This window comes from Lissotriton helveticus, chromosome 5_1 (genome assembly GCF_964261635.1).
Source record: "Lissotriton helveticus chromosome 5_1, aLisHel1.1, whole genome shotgun sequence".
Classification (NCBI taxonomy): domain Eukaryota; kingdom Metazoa; phylum Chordata; class Amphibia; order Caudata; family Salamandridae; genus Lissotriton; species Lissotriton helveticus.
In genome coordinates, this window is record NC_136065.1 from 1,280,714,196 (window position 1) to 1,280,731,849 (window position 17,654).

Here is a 17,654-nt window from a genome sequence, read left to right on the forward strand (position 1 = left end):
TTATCCAATGGCAGGTAAGTGAGTTACCGGTTTCCAGATGAGCACTCGACTGGGGAAGTTAGGGTTCTGGGCATAGACTCAGAGGTTCCCCAGGGTCAGGTAGGTACAGTTGGTTCACCCTCAGCGGTACAGGGGCAGCCAGGTGCAGAGGTAGTTAGGCCCAATGTTATCCAATGAGGGGCAGGGGGTCTCGGTTGGTGGCTGCTGGCTAGCAGGCCACGCGGCTGTGGGAGCTGGGCTCCTGGCCATTTGCTCAGGGCAAATGGGGAAGGAGGATAGGACACAGGGTGCACGACCAGAGGCACTAGGGCGGCTGGGTGCAGGGTGCTTTTAAGTCGTCGGGCGCTCAATGTTATTCAATGGGGAAAATAAAAAGGTAAAGGCTGGAGACTCGGGGACGGTGATTGTTCAGGTGCGACCACCACTTCGAGAGGTAAGTTGGAATCTTGGAGAAGAGGTAGGTACCCCAAAGGCAGGCACAAGGGGCTGCAGGGAGCCGGATGCAGGGGTGTCTTTTGGTGTCGGGAATCTTTCCCTCGGCTGATCGCAGTTGGTGGGGTCCCTGGTTCTGAGGCTGCTGGCGCCGTCTGGTTCATCGAGGAGGGTCTTTGGGCACTGGACTTCGGGTCCCAGTCGCCGGGGGGTCGTCCTCGTGGTCTTGGGTCACTCTGGCACGGGCTGGGCTCGGCGGGTGCAGAGTGGGCAGGTCTTGAGCTTCCTGGCTGGCACCAGGGGGTGGTTGTTGACGCAGAGCGTCTGCTTATGGGAGTCCCAGTCTTTAAGAGGGTCAAGGCAGGCAGGTCCTCCGGGTGTCTCATGGTTGCTGTCCGCAGGAGTCGCCGGAATTAAGCAGGAGCAGGTTCCAGGATCGACAGGCCGGTAGGGCTGGGGCCAAGTCAGTGGGTGTAGTCCTGTTAGCAGCTGCACAGTGGGTCTTCTTGATCTTCTTTCCTTATCGGGATCTGAGGAAGGGGAGTTACAGGTAGGGCAAGGGCAGGGACCAATAGGTCCCTGTCCTGGGGTGGGTACACCCCCTAGCCTGCTCCTCTCCTGTGGGAGGGGGGGGTAGGAGCCTAGCTGTGATTGGGCAGGGCTCCCCATCTTCAAGATGGCCGGAGCTTGGGTCGTGCTTCACCTCGCCTCTCCCACCTGAGGGGGGGTTGGCACAGGCTTTCACACACCCCTTCCTAGCGTATGGTTTCCCGCCAGTCTTTCCGCTAGAGTGGGGGTTGGAACTGGTGGGGGCCAGTTGCGGAGTACAGCAAATGGTCTGGAGAAGCTCACAGAGGCGGCATGCCTTTGAAGCTTCCCCCTGCACATCCTGGGGGAGGAGACCTAGCATCTCTCCCAGGATGTGCATTGTTGCAGGACCAGGAGAGCGGGGGCTCTCCACCCAGGGGTCCGGAAACATGTCTGCTGTGTGGCAGCCTCTCAGACCAGATGTGGATTGTAGGTTAGGTTTTCAGGGGGCATCTCTAAGATGCCCTCTGGTGCATTTTACATTATATCCCACACTGGCATCAGTGTGGGTTTAATGCGCTGAGAAGTTTGGTAGCAAACATGTCAGTCTTCAGTGTAGCCATTATGGTGCTGTGGAGTTCGTAATGACAACCTCCCACACCATATACACCTGTGCCCACACCACTGGCATAGGGCAACCAGCTAGAGGGGTGACTGAAGTATGCCAGGGCAGTGGGTTTGTGGTCATGGCACACAGGAATGTGTGCCATGTGGACTCTGTTTAGTTCTGTACTTAGACACTCAGCCTGCAAAGGCAGTGTGTGCGTGTCAGGGGACAGGGCCCCTGAGGGTGGCACAATACGTGGTGGAACCATTAGGGGTCTTCTCTGGTCACCAGGTCCTGGGCACCTAGACTTTCATTTACTAGGGGCTGATAGGTGGCTAGAGATGCCAATTGGGTTTTGTTTCAATACAGCTTTAGGGAAGGAACATCGGCCCTGGGTACCTGGTTCGCAGGAGCACAGGGCACACTCAGTCAAAGCACATCAGCAGTTCAGCAAAAAGTGGGGGCATACCAATGCAAGAAATATGGCACTTTCTCACACTTACTATAGGAAGCTGGCTCTCTATATACTATAACATAATGAGGTATAGTGTGCACAGAGTCCAATGGAACCCCAAAGGTAGGTAAAAGAAGATAGCACCTTACTCTCCAATTGTGGTAGTGTGGGTGAACAGTAATGCTTTATCAGAGGGCATTGTTAAGCATTTGTTGTACACACACAATCAGGAAACTGATGTCATACAGTTTTTAGTATCTTGTTGTCTATATTTTATATATCATGTATTAAATATTTTTTGATCTCAGTCGAGAACTAAATCAAATAAACTTAAACTTGAAAAATTTGAAAAAGTCCCACACTCAAAGACTGAACTCAGACCAATTTGATTTGTATAAAAATATTATTTAGTTATTTTATTTCTAGAACCAAGCCAAGCCTGGTGCAGGTAAGTGAAATAAATGGTTTGCCAAATCTTATGCACGGTTTTACAATTGAATACAGGTTCAAATGCAGTTGATTGAATCACAGGTAGGTTACTGTTTTGAAATTACTTTTCAGTTCCTTTGTAAATTACTTTACACAATACTTATTGGATTACTCTTCAGATTACTTTTGCTAATCAGTGTGATATGCCTAGATACCACACTGAGACATCCCCTAGACAAAAGGTAAGTAAATCACTTTAAGTACATTTGCAGTTTTGTAAATGTTCCATACAAAACAACTCCACAATTTTAAGAAAAAACAGTCAATGTAATCCTAAGGAGAAAAGGAAAATGCTACTTACCAGCATGCATCTTTTCTTGGCATGTAGAGCTGCAGAGTCGTACACTTTTGCAATAGATCGCCACCTGGTGTTGGGCTCGGATGATTGCAGGTTGTTAATAGGCTGCAATTGCTGCCAGATGCAGGCGTATGGAAGAATAAGCTAGATTGGACCTTTGTAGGTGTAGAAGGTAACAAATTATATTTTGGATGGAAGCATCCAGTGGATCAATGTGATTATTGTTAGAATATATTGCAAATCTTTTCCACTTAGCAGCATAACACGCTCTGGTAGTGGGGTTTCTAGCTTCTTTAAATTATGTTCATACAGTCTGGTGGCAGGTTTAAGTAATCAAACCCTAAGACTTCAGGAGCCAGATCGCCAAATTCAGTTGGCTTGGATCTGGGTGTCTTATTTCTCCATGGTTTTGTGTTAACAGGGAGGGCGTGAGCCGTAATTTTTGGTGTGGAGCCAGTGAGAGATCTAATAGTGTGGTGAACCACGGCTGGCGTGCCCATGTGGGAGCTACTAGTATTAGTTTGAGAGACTGTTGTCTGAGTTTGCGCACTACTAGTGGAATGAGTGGGAGAGGCGGAAAAGCGTACGCAAATCTGCCTGACCAGTTCATCCATATCGCATTCCCCTCCGACCGTGGGTGTGGAAACCTGGCCGCGAAGGTTGGGCATTTTGCATTTTCGTGGGTGGCAAACAGGTCTATCCGTGGATGCCCCCACATTTGGAAGAATGGTTGAAGAACTTGTGGATGTATTTCCCATTCGTGTATCGGTTGTGACTGTCGACTTAACAGATCTGCTATCTGATTGTGAAATCCTGGAAGGTGTTCTACAGTCAGGTGTATGTTTTGAGGAATGGCCCATCTCCAAATGTTCTGCGCGGGCTGGGACAGTTGTAGAGAGTGTGTCCCCCCTGTTTTTGTATATAGTACATGGCTGTCATATTGTCCGTCCGGATTAAGACCGCTTTGTTTTGTACTTGCAATTGAAACGTCTTGAGTGCTAGGAAAATTGCTAGCAGCTCTAGATGGTTTATATGGAACATTTTTTGTTGGTTGTTCCATTGGCCTTGTGTTGTATAGTTTAAGAGATGGGCTCCCCATCCCGTGAGGGATGCGTCTGTTGTGAGCACCAGCTGTGGAACAGGCTCTAGGAACGGCCGGCCTCTTGTCAAGTTTTAGGTGTTCCACCATTGCAGAGAGCGATATGTACGGCTGTCTACCAACACCAGGTCTGTGAGCTGACCTTGAGCCTGATTCCACTGTTGTGCTAGACATTCTTGTAGTGGGCGCATTTGCAGTCTTGCATGTGGTACTATAAAGATGCAAGACGACATCATGCCTATTAGTCTCATGAACACTCTGGCTTGGAGAGACTGCTGGTGTTGAAAAACAGAGACTACGGTCTGAATGCTCTGTATCCTGGCTGGACTGGGATACGCTAGAGCTGTAGATGTGTCTATGGTAGCTTCTAGATACTGATGAACGTGCGAAGGCTCTAGGTGCGACTTGGTGTAGTTTATGGTAAACCCTAAGTCGTGCAGTGTTTGAATTGTTTGCTTTGTGTGTTGGACACATTGACTGAATGATTTTGCTTTTATGAGACAGTCATCGAGATAAGGGAAGACATGTATCTGTTGTCTTCTGAGATGTGCTGCTACTACTGCTAAGCACTTTGTGAACACTCGTGGTGGTGTTGTGACCCCGAATGGAAGGACCTTGAACTGATAGTGCTGATCTTGTATGACAAACCTTAAATACTTCCTGTGAGCAGGATGTATGGGAATGTGAAAGTAGGCGTCCTTTAGGTCTAGTGCTGAAAGAAAATCGCCTTGTTGTAGTAGTGGGAGTACTTGTTGCAGAGTGATCATGTGAAAATGATCTGATTGTATGTAATGGTTAATGGTTGAGGGGCCTGAGGTCGAGAATTGGTCGCAGTGTCCCGTCCTTCTTGGGGATTAGGAAGTACAGGGAGTAAACTCCTGTTCCCCGTTCCTGTAAAGGAACTACTTGAATAGCATTCTTTTGTAGAAGTGCTAGAACTTCCTGTTGAAGCAGTCTCATATGGTCTGTAGACTTTGGACGCTGCCTGGGTGGTATGTTTGGGGGGGTTGCTGTGAGTTCTAGGCAGTAGCCATGTTGGATAATCTGTCTCACCCACCTATCTGTTGTGATGGAATTCCAGACAGGTAGGAACTGTGAGAATCTGCCCCCCAGAGGAGTGGAATGCTGTAGGGGAGGCAGAGGGAAGTCCCTGTTTGGGAGTGGAAGAGGAGCGGTTGTTGTCGTTAACTCTACCTCTTCCCTTATTATTATTGCCTCTGTATCCTCCTCTAAAGTAGCCTTTGTTAGAGGAGGTCTGTGTGTGTGTCTTGAAAGATGATGTTGTATCTGCACCGGTTTGCTTAGAGCCTCCTCTATAAAAGGAGCGGCGAAAAGAACTTCTAGTCTGAGTGATGACATCAGTTCCACCCTTTTTTCCGTGCCTTCGAGGCACACGGACGGACCAATGACAGTAGATATATACACAGTACATAAATGTCAAGATAACACACACAGTGTGAAGCAAATGCAGGAAAGCAATTGAAACAAAACATTTCCTTGACAATAAAATATATATACATTACAGTAACTCGGGTATAGAAGAGTGGACAACGGGGAGGCAGTTGGGTCAGTGAGGAATCCACAGGCAGATACTGTATCTACCAGAAAAAGCGTTACCAAAGGTAAGTAACTTGTTCTTCTGATAGATACATCTGCCAGTGGATTCCTCACCTTGTGAATAGAGTCCCACAGCAGTCCCCACTCCCGGAGGAGGGAGTCCACTCTCCTATACCAGAAAATCCTGGAGGACAGAGCGCGCAAAACGCCAGTCCCTCCTCACCTCAGCATCCAAACAGTAATGCCTTGCAAAAGTGTGGAGGAAGGCCCCAGTAGCCGCCCTACAAATGTCCTCTACAGGTACACCCCTGGACAAAGCAGATGTAGAAGACTTTGCCCTAGTAGAGTGAGCTCTTATACCCTCTGGAGGTTCCTTACCCGCCACGGCGTAGCAGATCTTAATGCACAGGATAATCCATCTCGATAGCGTGCGCTTGTGCACCGCCTTCCCCTTCTTGCAGCCAGCAAAACCAACAAAGAGCTGGTCATCCACACGATAGTCTTTAGTCCTATTGAGGTAGAAGCTCACCGCCCTCTTCGGGTCCAAGCGGTGAAGTCTCTCCTCCTCCTTGGAAGGGTGAGGATAAAAAGGTAGGGAGGGTAATGGACTGCCCTAGATGGAAAAGAGTTACCACCTTCGGCAGAAAAGCAGCCCTGGTCCTGAGAAGCATTCGTTCAGCATGAATGGACAAGAATGGGGGCTTTGAACTAAGAGTTTGAAGCTCACTTACCCTCCTTGCCGAGGTAACTGCAACAAGAAAGACAGTTTTAAAAGACAACAGCCTCAAGGGACACTTGTGCAATGGTTCAAAAGGCAAACCCATTAAAAAAGTGAGCACAAGATTCAAGTCCCATTGAGGAACAATAAAGGGAGTTAGAGGCCTTTTAGAAACCTTAAAACAATAGGAGATTTAAACAAAGAAGGGTGGTCCAGCAAACAGAGAAATGCCAATAATGCCGATAAATAACCCTTGATAGTAGCAACCGCAAACCCTTGCTGAGCCAAGAAAAGCACAAACTGAAGTATATTAGATAAACGAGCCCTCAAAGGATCGATGGACTTCTCCCCACACCAAGCAACAAATGTAGGCCATCTATAAGAGTAAATGGACTTGGTGGAGTCACGCCTGGCCGATAAAATGACATCCACCACATTGTGCGGGAGAGAAAATCAATTCAGGTTGCCCCGTTCAATCTCCAGGCATGAAGGTGTAAGGTCTGGAGGTGGGGGTGTAGAACCTGCCCCTCCATCCGAGAGAGGAGGTCTGCCCTGAGAGGGAGAGGGAGCGGCAGGCACGAGGAGAGGTGGAGAAGATCTGTATACCACACCCTTCTTGGCCAATCCGGGCCGATCAATATGACTTGGGCCCGGTCTTGGCGAATCTTCCTCAGAACCCAAGGAATCAAGGGTATGGGAGGAAACGCGTAAAGGAGTTGTGAGCCCCAACTCAACTGGAACGCATCTCCCAGTGCTCCCTGCATCGGAAACTGGAGATTGCAGAATGACGGGTACTGCGCGTTCTCGTGAGTGGCGAACAGGTCCACCTGAGGAGTTCCCCACGTCCGAAAGATGTGACGAACCACCTCCGGATGGAGCCTCCACTCGTGATCGGCTGAAAATTGCTGACAGACTGTCCACACGCACGTTCAGAACTCCGGCCAGATGATTTGCCATCAGACAAATCTGATGGTCCTGAACCCAGGACCAGAGACGCAGAGCCTCTCTGCAAAGACACTGCGACCCCACTCCTTCCTGCTTGTTGATATACCACATCGCGGTCGTGTTGTCCGTCAGGACTTGGACCGACCGACCACGAAGGGAAGGGAGGAAGATCTTGAGCGCCAGACGAATCGCCCTCAATTCCAGAAGGTTGATATGAAGCAATCTTTCCTCTGGAGACCAAAGACCCTTGATCTCCAGATGCCCCAGATGAGCACCCCACCCTAGAGTGGATGCATCCGTTATTACCAAGGCCAACGATGGAGGCAGTTGGAAGCAGCAGAGGCTGTGAGCGGTCTTTTCCAAACCTCAGATATAGGCTCTGCCAAAGCATCATTGAAAGGGAGCATAGGCTCGACAACAGAGGTAGGTGAATGAAGGACCTACGTTAGTATATTGGACTTATACTCTGCAGTAGGTAGTGTTATATTTAACAAATCTGCAGCCTTCCTTATAACTACGTGATAAGGTGTCACATCCTTAGAAGGGGCGTCAGAAACAGAGGCCAATTCCCAATCAGGAGACAGCTCAAGGCCACTAGCCTCTCTTAGATCGTCGAAAAGATCTTCCGAGTCCTGCAGCTCACCCTCTTCTATGTCTGCATCACAGAACCTCTGCTCTTCCAGAAGCCTCTGGGCCTCACGCCTCTACCTCTCTTTCAGGAATGACGTCGCGGATCTGGAATCGACTCCGCTGGAGCCGGCGTCGAACTCGAAGCCGGAGGGCCAGACCGCTGAACACGAGGACGGATCTGATTCGGCATCGGCGTCAACGGTATCGGCGCCGATGGTCTTGGCGTCGAAGGCTTCGGCGACGCCCAGAAATGCCAAGGCAGCGTCGGAGCCGGCATGAATGGCATGAAAGGCGCAAGAGCGTAAGTCTGGCGAATACCCAGATTGTATGCCAATGGACCGGTGGGACCAACCGGTGCACCAGAGGGGTACATAGCTCTGGAATACACTCCATACATAGCATTCAGGAACTGAGTAGGGTCCTGACCTGGAGCCGGAAAAGCTGGATAAGAGCCTACAGGTTGCTCTCGAGGGAGCGGAGTCTTCTCGACTTCGACCTCTATCTCAGGCTGGTGCACCGGGGTCGACGAACCCGCAGGCAACGGAGCCTCCTCTTCTCCTTCTTCTCCCTCACCCTCCTGGACAGGTGAATGAGATGGAGCCGGAGAAGGATTTGAGAAAGGCTTCGGTGAATGAACGGGCGAATCCACAGGCGAAGCCTCAGCCTCGGAGTCTTGAACCTCTGGAGTCGGAGTCACCACCTCCTTGCGAAGCAACTTCACCTGCGACTTCGGTCTCGAGTCCTTCCCAGAGTGATGTCAAGACTCATGACTTCTCTTCTTGTGCTTCATCTTTGATGAACTTGAAGCATGCGCCGAAGACGACCTCGAACGAGACCTCGACCGTCGAGTCTGTGACCTCGATCTCTTCTTGTCCTTCAACTTGGCAACAAGGAGCTTTGCCTCCCTCTCACGAAGTGCCTTGGGATTCTTTTTCCTACAAGAAGAACATTCTTCGACGCCATGGTCCGAACTCAAACACCAAACGCAGCACTCATGCGGATCCGTAATCGACATCACCTTGCCGCATTCTCCGCACGGCTTGAATCCGGTCTTCTTCGTGGACATCTCGACATGAGACAAAGAAGCAAGAAGACACCGAAAAGAACAAACAGTAACAAAGTTATTAAACCGCTACAGAGGATCCCTCGAAAACCGTTAGCGTCGACGACGCGGAAAAAAGGGAATTGATGTCATCACGCCGCGTGGGCCTATTATGGATTCGGTGACGTCAGCGGATTCGCGCGCGATGCCGTGCCTCTGTGACGTCCACATCGGCGCGAAGCTACAAAAAAAGAATTTCTGAATGTTGCTGACGCAAGGGGATATTCACAAGGTGAGGAATCCACTGGCAGATGTATCCATCAGAAAGATCCGCTTTAGCATTTTGTACTCCTGGGACAAGTTGGGCTAGAAGGAATATGTTCTGAGGTATGGCCCACCTCCATATTTCTTGTGCTAGTTGAGATAGTTGCAGGGAGTGCGTGCCTCCTTGCTTCTGTATGTAATACATTGCTATCATGTTGTCCGCGCGGACTAACACAGCTTTGTTTGCTACTTGCTTCTGGAAAGCTTTTAGTGCTAGGAATACTGCTAGTAACTCCAGGTAATTGATGGAGTAACTTTGGTTGCGGTGTCCACCTGCCTTGCATAGTGTGTTGCAGTAGGTGGGCTCCCCAGCCGGAGAGCGATGCGTCCGCTGTCAAGATTATTTGGGGAACTGGCTCTAGGAACAGTCGTCTCTTGGAAAGGTTCTTGGTGTTCCACCACTGCAGAGAGCGAGGAGTTCGACAGTCTACCAACACTAGGTCTGTTAAGTGACCTTGAGCCTGGTTCCATTGACGTGATAAGCACTCTTGTAGCGGACGCATTGGAAGTCTTGCATGGGACACTGTGAAGATGCAAGAGGCCATCATCTCTAAGAGTTGCATGAACACTCGAGCTGGGAGGGAGTGTTGTAGCTGAAACTTTGCTAGGAGAGTTTGCATGCTGGCTATCCTTGCTGGGGTGGGATAAGCTAGCGCTGTTGAGGTGTTTATTGTGGCACCTAGGTACTGTTGTACTTTGGACGGCTGTAGATGAGAGGTGTGGTTTATTTTGAACCCCAAGTCGTGGAGCAAGTGGATGGTGGTATGGGTATGTTTTACGCATTGATTGTGAGAGCTGGCTTTTATGAGGCAGTCGTCTAGGTACGGGAAGACATGGATGTGCTGTCCTCGTAGATGCGCTGCCACCACTGCCAAGCACTTAGTGAAGACCCTTGGTGCTGTTGTGATTCCGAATGGGAGAACTTTGAACTGGTAGTGCTGCCCGTCTACTAAAAACCTGAGATACTTCCTGTGAGCTTTGTAAATGGGAATGTGCAAGTATGCGTCCTTGAGGTCTAGAGTAGCCAGGAAGTCGTTTTGTGACAAGAGAGGAAGGACTTGCTGGAGTGTGACCATGTGAAAATGGTCTGACTGTATATATAGGTTTAGCTGTCTGAAGTCTAGAATAGGCCTTAGAGAGCCGTCCTCCTTTCGGATTAGAAAATATAGAGTGTAAACCCCCTTGTTTTGCTGGTGCAGAGGAACTAGTTCTATTGCACTTTTTTCTAGCAGAGATACCTCTTCTTGCTTTAACAGGGACAGATGTTCTTGTGACATTGGACACTGTTTGGGTGGTATGTTTGGGGGAGTAGATGTTAATTCTAGACAGTAACCTGAGTGAATAACTTGTTGCACTAACCTGTCTGATGTGATGTTAATCCATGCAGGCAGGAACTGTTGGAGTCTTCCCCCCACAGGAGTGGAATGTTGGAGGGGAAGGGGAGGAAAGTCATTGGGTAGGGGTGGAGGCAGAGCGGGAGGTGTTGTTTTTGCCTCTGCCTTTGTTGTTACCCCTGTAACCCCCCTCTCTGGTAGCCCTTGGTGAAGCTTGCTGCTGAAAGGCTCCCATCGATTTTGCAGTGTCGGTGTCTTTCTTCATTTTTTCTAAAGACGCGTCAACATTTGGGCCAATTAAATGTGTTTCATCAAATGGCTGATTAAGTATAGAGTTTTGCACCTCCGGTTTAAAACCTGAAATACGTAGCCAGGCATGTCTGCGTAGTAAGGTGCTGGTATTGATTGCCCTTGAGGCAGTATCTGCAGCGTCTAGGGCACAACGGATGGAAGTATTAGTGATATTTTTACCTTCCTGTATAAGTTCATTAGTCCTGTTTTTGTATTTGTCTGGTAGGTGCTGCATTAGGGACTCTAGTTCGTCGTAATGTGCCCGGTCATATCTTGCCAGCAAGGCTTGAGTGTTGGCAATGCGCCAGATGTTAGCTGTTTGTGCAGCAATTCTCTTGCCAGAAGCGTCAAGGAGTTTAGATTCTTTGACAGGTTGTGAGGCTTCACCTGTCTGGGAATTAGCAAGTTTATGTGCATTGGATACCACTAAAGAATCTAATTGTGCCAGGCCTTTAATATAAGCTGGGTCTGCAGGGGCAGCTTTATATTTTTTCTCAATGCGGGGATTGAGGACCCTAGCTCTAACGGGGTCTTAAAAGACCTTTGTTGCGTGCTTGATGACGCCCTTAAGCATTGCTAAGATGGCCGTAGACCTTTGTGTGTTGTCAAAAGTGTCTAATAGGAAGTCTTCCTCCACTGCATCAGTGTGTAAGTCCACCCCATGATATTGTGCAGCTCTCTGGACTAGCAGGTTAAAACCTATGGTGTCCTGTGGTGGGGAAGTTCTGGAAGGATAGACATCATCCTGTGGGACATAAGGCACATCAGGGGTGTTGTAATCATACCATGGATTAGGTGACTGAGGGGGACTATTAGTGTGTGGTGGGTAATGTGCACCCCCACCTTCATAATCAGAGTCTGTGTGTACATCATCGTCTGGGTTAGGAGATGGTGTAGGTGAATGCTGTGGTGGAGGAGGTGTATGAGAAGGAACAGTATGGGGAGGTGGAGGAGAAGGGGCCCTTAATGGAGAGGTTGAATGTCTCTTCTTTGCAGGGGGAGGAGGTGCTGGCTCCTCAAGTGGTCTCTTCTTGGAGCTGAGAGTCAATTGTCCAGTTTTGGGATCCTTTACAAGGGTTTTTTGTTGTGGACCCGGTGTAAAAAGCTCTTGTGAGCCTGATAAATCCTTTAGCATCGAAATTTTCGGCTCCGTAGGTTTTTTAGGCATCAAGTCAGCAGTTGGCTTAGGAGTGTGCCCTTTCGAAGTGTCTTTTATGGGAACTTGTTTTTTCGGTTCCGAGGGTTTTTTCGGCTCCGATGCGGGTGAGTCTGGAGCTTTGGTTGATTTTTTACTCATCTCGGAGTGCGGTTTCGGTGTTGACGAACCGCTGCCAGTCTTCAGCGCTGTATGCTTGGGTGTCGAAGCAACGGTCGAATTGGAAGAGGAAGATGGCTTTTTCTTCGGTGTCGGTACTGGGTTGGCACCGGAAGTAGGCTGGCTCGAGCCCGAGCTGCCTGAAAGCTTTATGGTCTACTTTGCCGGGCCCGAAGGCGGGGCGTTCGAAGCAGTCTCTCGGTGTGCACTCGAGCCCGAAGGCAAGGGTGTGACCGAAGCCTTTTTAGATGGTGTCGAGGAAGGGGTGGGGTCGACGGTCTTACTTACGACCCGTTGGGCTGGCGTGACCTCCGACGTCATAGTCTTCGGCATCTGATGATCCGATACTCTCTTCGGCGTGCTGGTATTCTGGTACGTTGACGCCCTCCTCGAAGATGTCGTCTGGAATCGGAGCTGACGAGCGAGCCATAGTTCTTCGAGCTCGTCGGTCCCGGATCGTCTTCTTGGAGCGGAATGAGGCACACGCCGAACAGTCCTTGGCCTCGTGCTCCGGTGAAAGGCACACCTCATGTAGGTCAGTGTGGTGAATCTTCGACCCACATTGAGGACACTTCTCGAATGGCGTCCTTTCCATGAGCCAGAAAGTGAGACCTAGGTAGGCCCGAAGGCCTTCGTCAACAACCGGAATCGAAGACTTCGAAGTTAGTTGAGAATCGCGTGGTAGATCGCGGTTGAGACAATACCGTAGAACTGGGTGAGGATTGCGCACCGAAGGAAATTTGGTTCCAAACCGGAGCGCAGGAGATCCATCCGAGGCCGATGGCGGAAAAAAACAATCTGGGGATGGAGCCGATGCCCATGGGCAAGAGGAGTCACCTATCTCGTGACTTCCAAAGAACTTTTCAGGACAACAACAAACTGCAAACATCCGGGCCCAACACTAGGTAGCGATCTATGCATAGTATACAATCTGCAGCTCATATGCCTCCAACACGTTTTTACTAAATTGTTTTCAGCTTAGATCCCAGGACTGAATCTAGGAACCAGTCCTGGAACTATCAGAGTAATCTACAAAGTAATCAGCTGTATTTATAAAGAAAAGCCCATTGAGCTCAATGCTAAATTGTGTGTAGAATTGTGTTGCCTACTGCAACCTCTGTACCTATTGCATTTACAACATTTATTGCATTCCTGCAAAGTACTCATCTGAGACCTCTCATATTGAGAGCAGTATATTTTGATACCTTTTGGTTCTAAAAATAAAACAACTATATCTTTGATATAAAAACAATTGGCCTGTAGTTCAGTCTTTGAGTGTGTGAAACCCTTTGCTGACTGAGTGTGTACAACAAATGCTTTACACTGTCCTCTGGTACTGCCCAACTGCTCGACCAAGCTACCACTTTAGAGAGTAAGGTCACACCTGGCTTTAACCTCTGTTATACCTCTGGGGTTTGTGGGCTCTACACACACACAGTACCTTATTCTGGTCCAGTATATATATAGAGCCACTTTCTCACACTCAGTCCAAGTACATCAGCAGTTCTGCAAAAAGTGGGGAAACCATGCAGAAAGAGGGCACATTTTCAGTGTGTGGGTTAAGGTACAGGGCCTCTAAGGGTGGCACAATATGTGCTGCAGCCCTTAGAGGACTTCCCTAGTCACAATGCAGAGGGTACCTGTGGGACCATTTACCAGGGACTGACGTGTGGCCAGAGAGTGCCAATTAGGTTTGGTCTTCAATGCAGTTTTAGGGAAAGAACACAGGCCCTGGGTATATGATTGGCAGGAGCCTAGGGCACACTCAGTCCAAGTATGTAAGCAGTTCAGCAAAAAGTTGGGAAACCATGCAGAAAGAGGACACCTTTTCAATGTGTGTTAAGGTACAGGGCCTCTAAGGGTGGCACAATATGTGCTGCAGGCCTTCCCTGGACAGTGCCCTTGGTACCTCTGGTACCTTTTACAAAGGACTTACATGTGGCCAGAGAGTTGCCAATTGGGTTTGCAACAGTACCGTTTTATGGAAAGAACATAGGCCCTGGGTATCTGTCGAAAATCATCAATATCAGGCAAAACGTGGGGGGCAACCATGCAAGAAGTGTCCTTTTCCCACACCAAATCCCTCATGATGGACTCCCAATGGTCATCCATGAAGTCATGCTGAGATTACAAAGTTGTAAGCTTTGTATTTGGTTAACATTTTAAGCCACAAGGACTTCTACCTGTAATATCAATATGCTTCCAAATTTTCAGAGTCAGCTGAGGCACTAAACTTGCTCAAAATCGGTCTGCCGTTATGAATTACATTGATAAAGTGTTGTCTTTTACCACTGGGAATGTAGTCCACAAATTTCACTTGTTTCACAAAGAACAACCATAATGACCCAGCAAGTCCATGCCATTTAAAGCTGTGTCTGATGTTCTGCAGATCATATATAGAGATGGCTATGCAACACCTGCACTGGAGTTAATTTCATGCATGGATATTGAGAAGTAGAAAGCATCATTTATTATTTAATTTGTATAGTGGTCACACTTCTAGATAACCACAGTGTTAATGGGCAGGACAGTTTGAAAGGCAACAGATGGAAAATTACACAGCGACTTAGAACCAGACTGTATGCCTCATCATCTATTTAGGTAATTAGACAAAATCGGACTGGTCCCCAAAATGTTTACAGAACCCAAAATAATGTTTGTGAGAAAGTGGCTCTATAAATATACTGGACAATAACGAAGTACAGTGTGTATAGAGTCCACCAACCCCAAAGGTCTAACAGATGTTAAAGTCAGAACTGACCTTACTCTCCAAAGTGGTAGCTTGGTCGAGCAGTAAGGCAGTACCAGAGGACAGTGTAAAGCATTTGTTGTACACACTCAGTCAGCAACAGGTTTCACACACCCAAGAACTGAACTTCAGGCCAATTGATGTTATATCCTCAGATATAGTGGTTTTATTTTTAGAACCAACAGTATTAAAAATATACTTTTCAAGTTACGAGTACTCATGTAAATACTTTGCAGAGGAGCAATAAGTTTGTACACACAATTACAGGATAGCTAATAAGCAACACAGTCTGAAGCACACTCTAGCATTGAGCTCAATGGGTTTTTCATAGGCAAGTACAGTTGATTACTTTATGGATTACTTTGGTAGTTCCAGGACTAGATCTTAGATTCAGTCCTGGGGTTTAAGCTGAAACCAGATTAGCAAAAACGTTTTAGTTACTGTGATGAATTTTCCTGAATATAAAGCGGTTTAAAAGTTCACACTTAGAAACTTTTCAAGGTGATTCTGACAATGTTATTCAATGGGAGGAAATTGAGGTTACAGGTAAAGTACGATTGCGTCACTTTTGTAACCCAGCACTAGTTTCCTAGGGCCAGCACTGGGGGCTTAACTCAAAACAGGTAGGTAATTGCGTTTCAGTATTTTGTACGATTTTTAAAGAATATTTGCAGTTTTCAAAAGTAGACATTAGGTTCCTATGGAGAAAATACAGGTTACTAGTAAACCCGCTAGGGATTACTTTTCCGGTTCAGTACTGGGCTGAAAGGTACAGTACTGGCTTCTCTCCTGATCACAAGCGAGTATTTTCGAATTCAGACTTTGGCTGATTTTATAGGAATATTTTCAGTTTTCAAAACTTCACACTTTAAACATTTTCGAGTAAAAATGGGTCAATGTTATCCAATGGCAGATAAGTGAATTACTGGTTTCCAGGTGAGTACTTGGTTGGTGAAGTTAGGGTTCTGGGCATCGACTCAGGGGTCCCCAGGGTCAGGTGAGTACAGTTAGTTCTGTCCCAGCGGCACAGGGGCGGCCGGGTGCAGAGGTAGGCCCAATGTTATCCAATGAGGGAAAGGGGGCCTTCGGTTGGTGGCTGCTGGCTAGCAGGCCACGCGGCTCTGGGAGCTGGGCTCCTGGTCACTTGCTCAGGGCAAGGGGGGGGAAGTAGGATAGGACAAAGAGGTCACAGCAAGCGGCACTCGGGCGGCTGGGTGCAGGGTGCTTTTGAGCCGTCGGGCGCTCAATGTTACCCAATGAGGACCTTGAAAAAGGAACAAGGGCTGCAGGCTCGGGGACGGTGACTCTCCAGGGGCGACCAGCACTTCGAGAGGTAAGTTGGGATGATGGAGCACAGGTAGGTACCCCAAAGAGAGGCACAGGGGGCCGCGGGGCGTCTTTGGAAGTCAGAAAAGCGTACCCTCGGCTGGTCGCGGTTGGTGTGGCCCCTGGTTCTGAGTTTGCAGGCGTCGGCTGGTTCGTCGAGGAGGGTCTTTGGGCACTGGACTTCGGGTCCCAGTCGCCGGTGGAACGTCCTCATGGTCTTGGTTCGGGTTGGCCTGGCCTGGGCTCGGCTGCTGCAGAGTGGGCTGGTCCAGAGCTTCCTGGTGAGCACCAGGTGGGTTGTTGCAGCAGAGCCTATGCTGATGGGAGTCTCAATCTTCGAGAGGGTCAAGGCAGGCAGGTCCTCTGGGTGTCCCAAGGTTGCTGTCCGCGGAGGTCGCCGGGATTAGGTAGGAGCAGGTTCTAGGATCAACAGGCCACTAGGGCTGGGGCCAAATCAGTTGTTGTTGTCCTGTTAGCAGCTGCGCGGCGGGTCTTCTTCTTGATCTTCTTTTGATATCGGGATCTGAGGATGGAATGTTCAGGGAGACCCTAAATACTACATTTAGGGGCGTTACAGGTAGGGCAAGGGCAGGGACCAAAAGGTCCCTGTCCTGGGGTGAGGACACCCCTAGCCTGCTCCTGTCCTGTGGGAGGGGGGCAGGAGCCTAGCTGGGATTGGGCAGGGCTCCCCATCTACAAGATGGCCGGAGCCCAGGGTCGTGCTTCACCTCGCCTCCTCCACCTGAGGGGTGGAGTTGGCACAGGTTGGCACACCCTCCTTCCGGACGTAGTTTTTGCCGCCAGTCTTCCCGCCAGAGTGGGGGTAGAACAGGTGGGGGGCCAGTTGCTGGGTACAGCAAATGGTCTGGAGAAGCTCTCATAGGCGGTATGCCTTTGAAGCCTCCCCCTATCCATCCTGGGGGAGAAGACATATCACCTCGCCCAGGATGTGCATTGTTGCAGGCTCAGGAGAGCGGGGAGCTCTCCACCCAGGGGTCCAGCAACATGTCTGCTGTGTGGCAGCCTCTGCAGCCACTCAGCCCAGACGTGGATTGTAGGTTCGGGTTTTGGAGGGCATCTCTAAGATGCCCTCTCGTGCATTTTACATTAAATCCCACACTGGCATCAGTGCGGGTTTAAGGTGCTGAGAAGTTTGGTACTAAACTTGTCAGTCTTCAGTGTAGCCATTATGGTGCTGTGGAGTTCTTAATGACAACCTCCCAGCACCATATACTCTTAAAATGGCATCACTGCACTTACAGTGCCCAGGAATAGCCCTGGGTAATGGAGGGGCACAGTGCTCACGCACCTGTGCCCACACCTCTGGCATAGGGCACCCAGCTAGAGGGGTGATTGAAGTATGCCAGAGCAGTGGGTTCTGTGGGCATGGTACACAGGGATGTGTGCCATGTCGACTCTTGGTTTAGTTTTGTACTTGGGCACTCAGCCTGCAAAGGCAGTGTGTGGGTGCCAGGGTACAGGGCCCCTGAGGGAGGCACAATAAGTGCTGCAGCCC

The 17,654-nt window shown here is 49.1% G+C and overlaps 1 protein-coding gene across 2 annotated transcripts in view; it reads right to left on the reverse strand.

The window, feature by feature from the left end:
• KDM5B (lysine demethylase 5B) overlaps positions 1–17,654 on the reverse strand; it is an 877,335-nt gene that overhangs the window by 534,610 nt on the left and 325,071 nt on the right. The gene's annotated exons all lie outside the window — the stretch shown is intronic.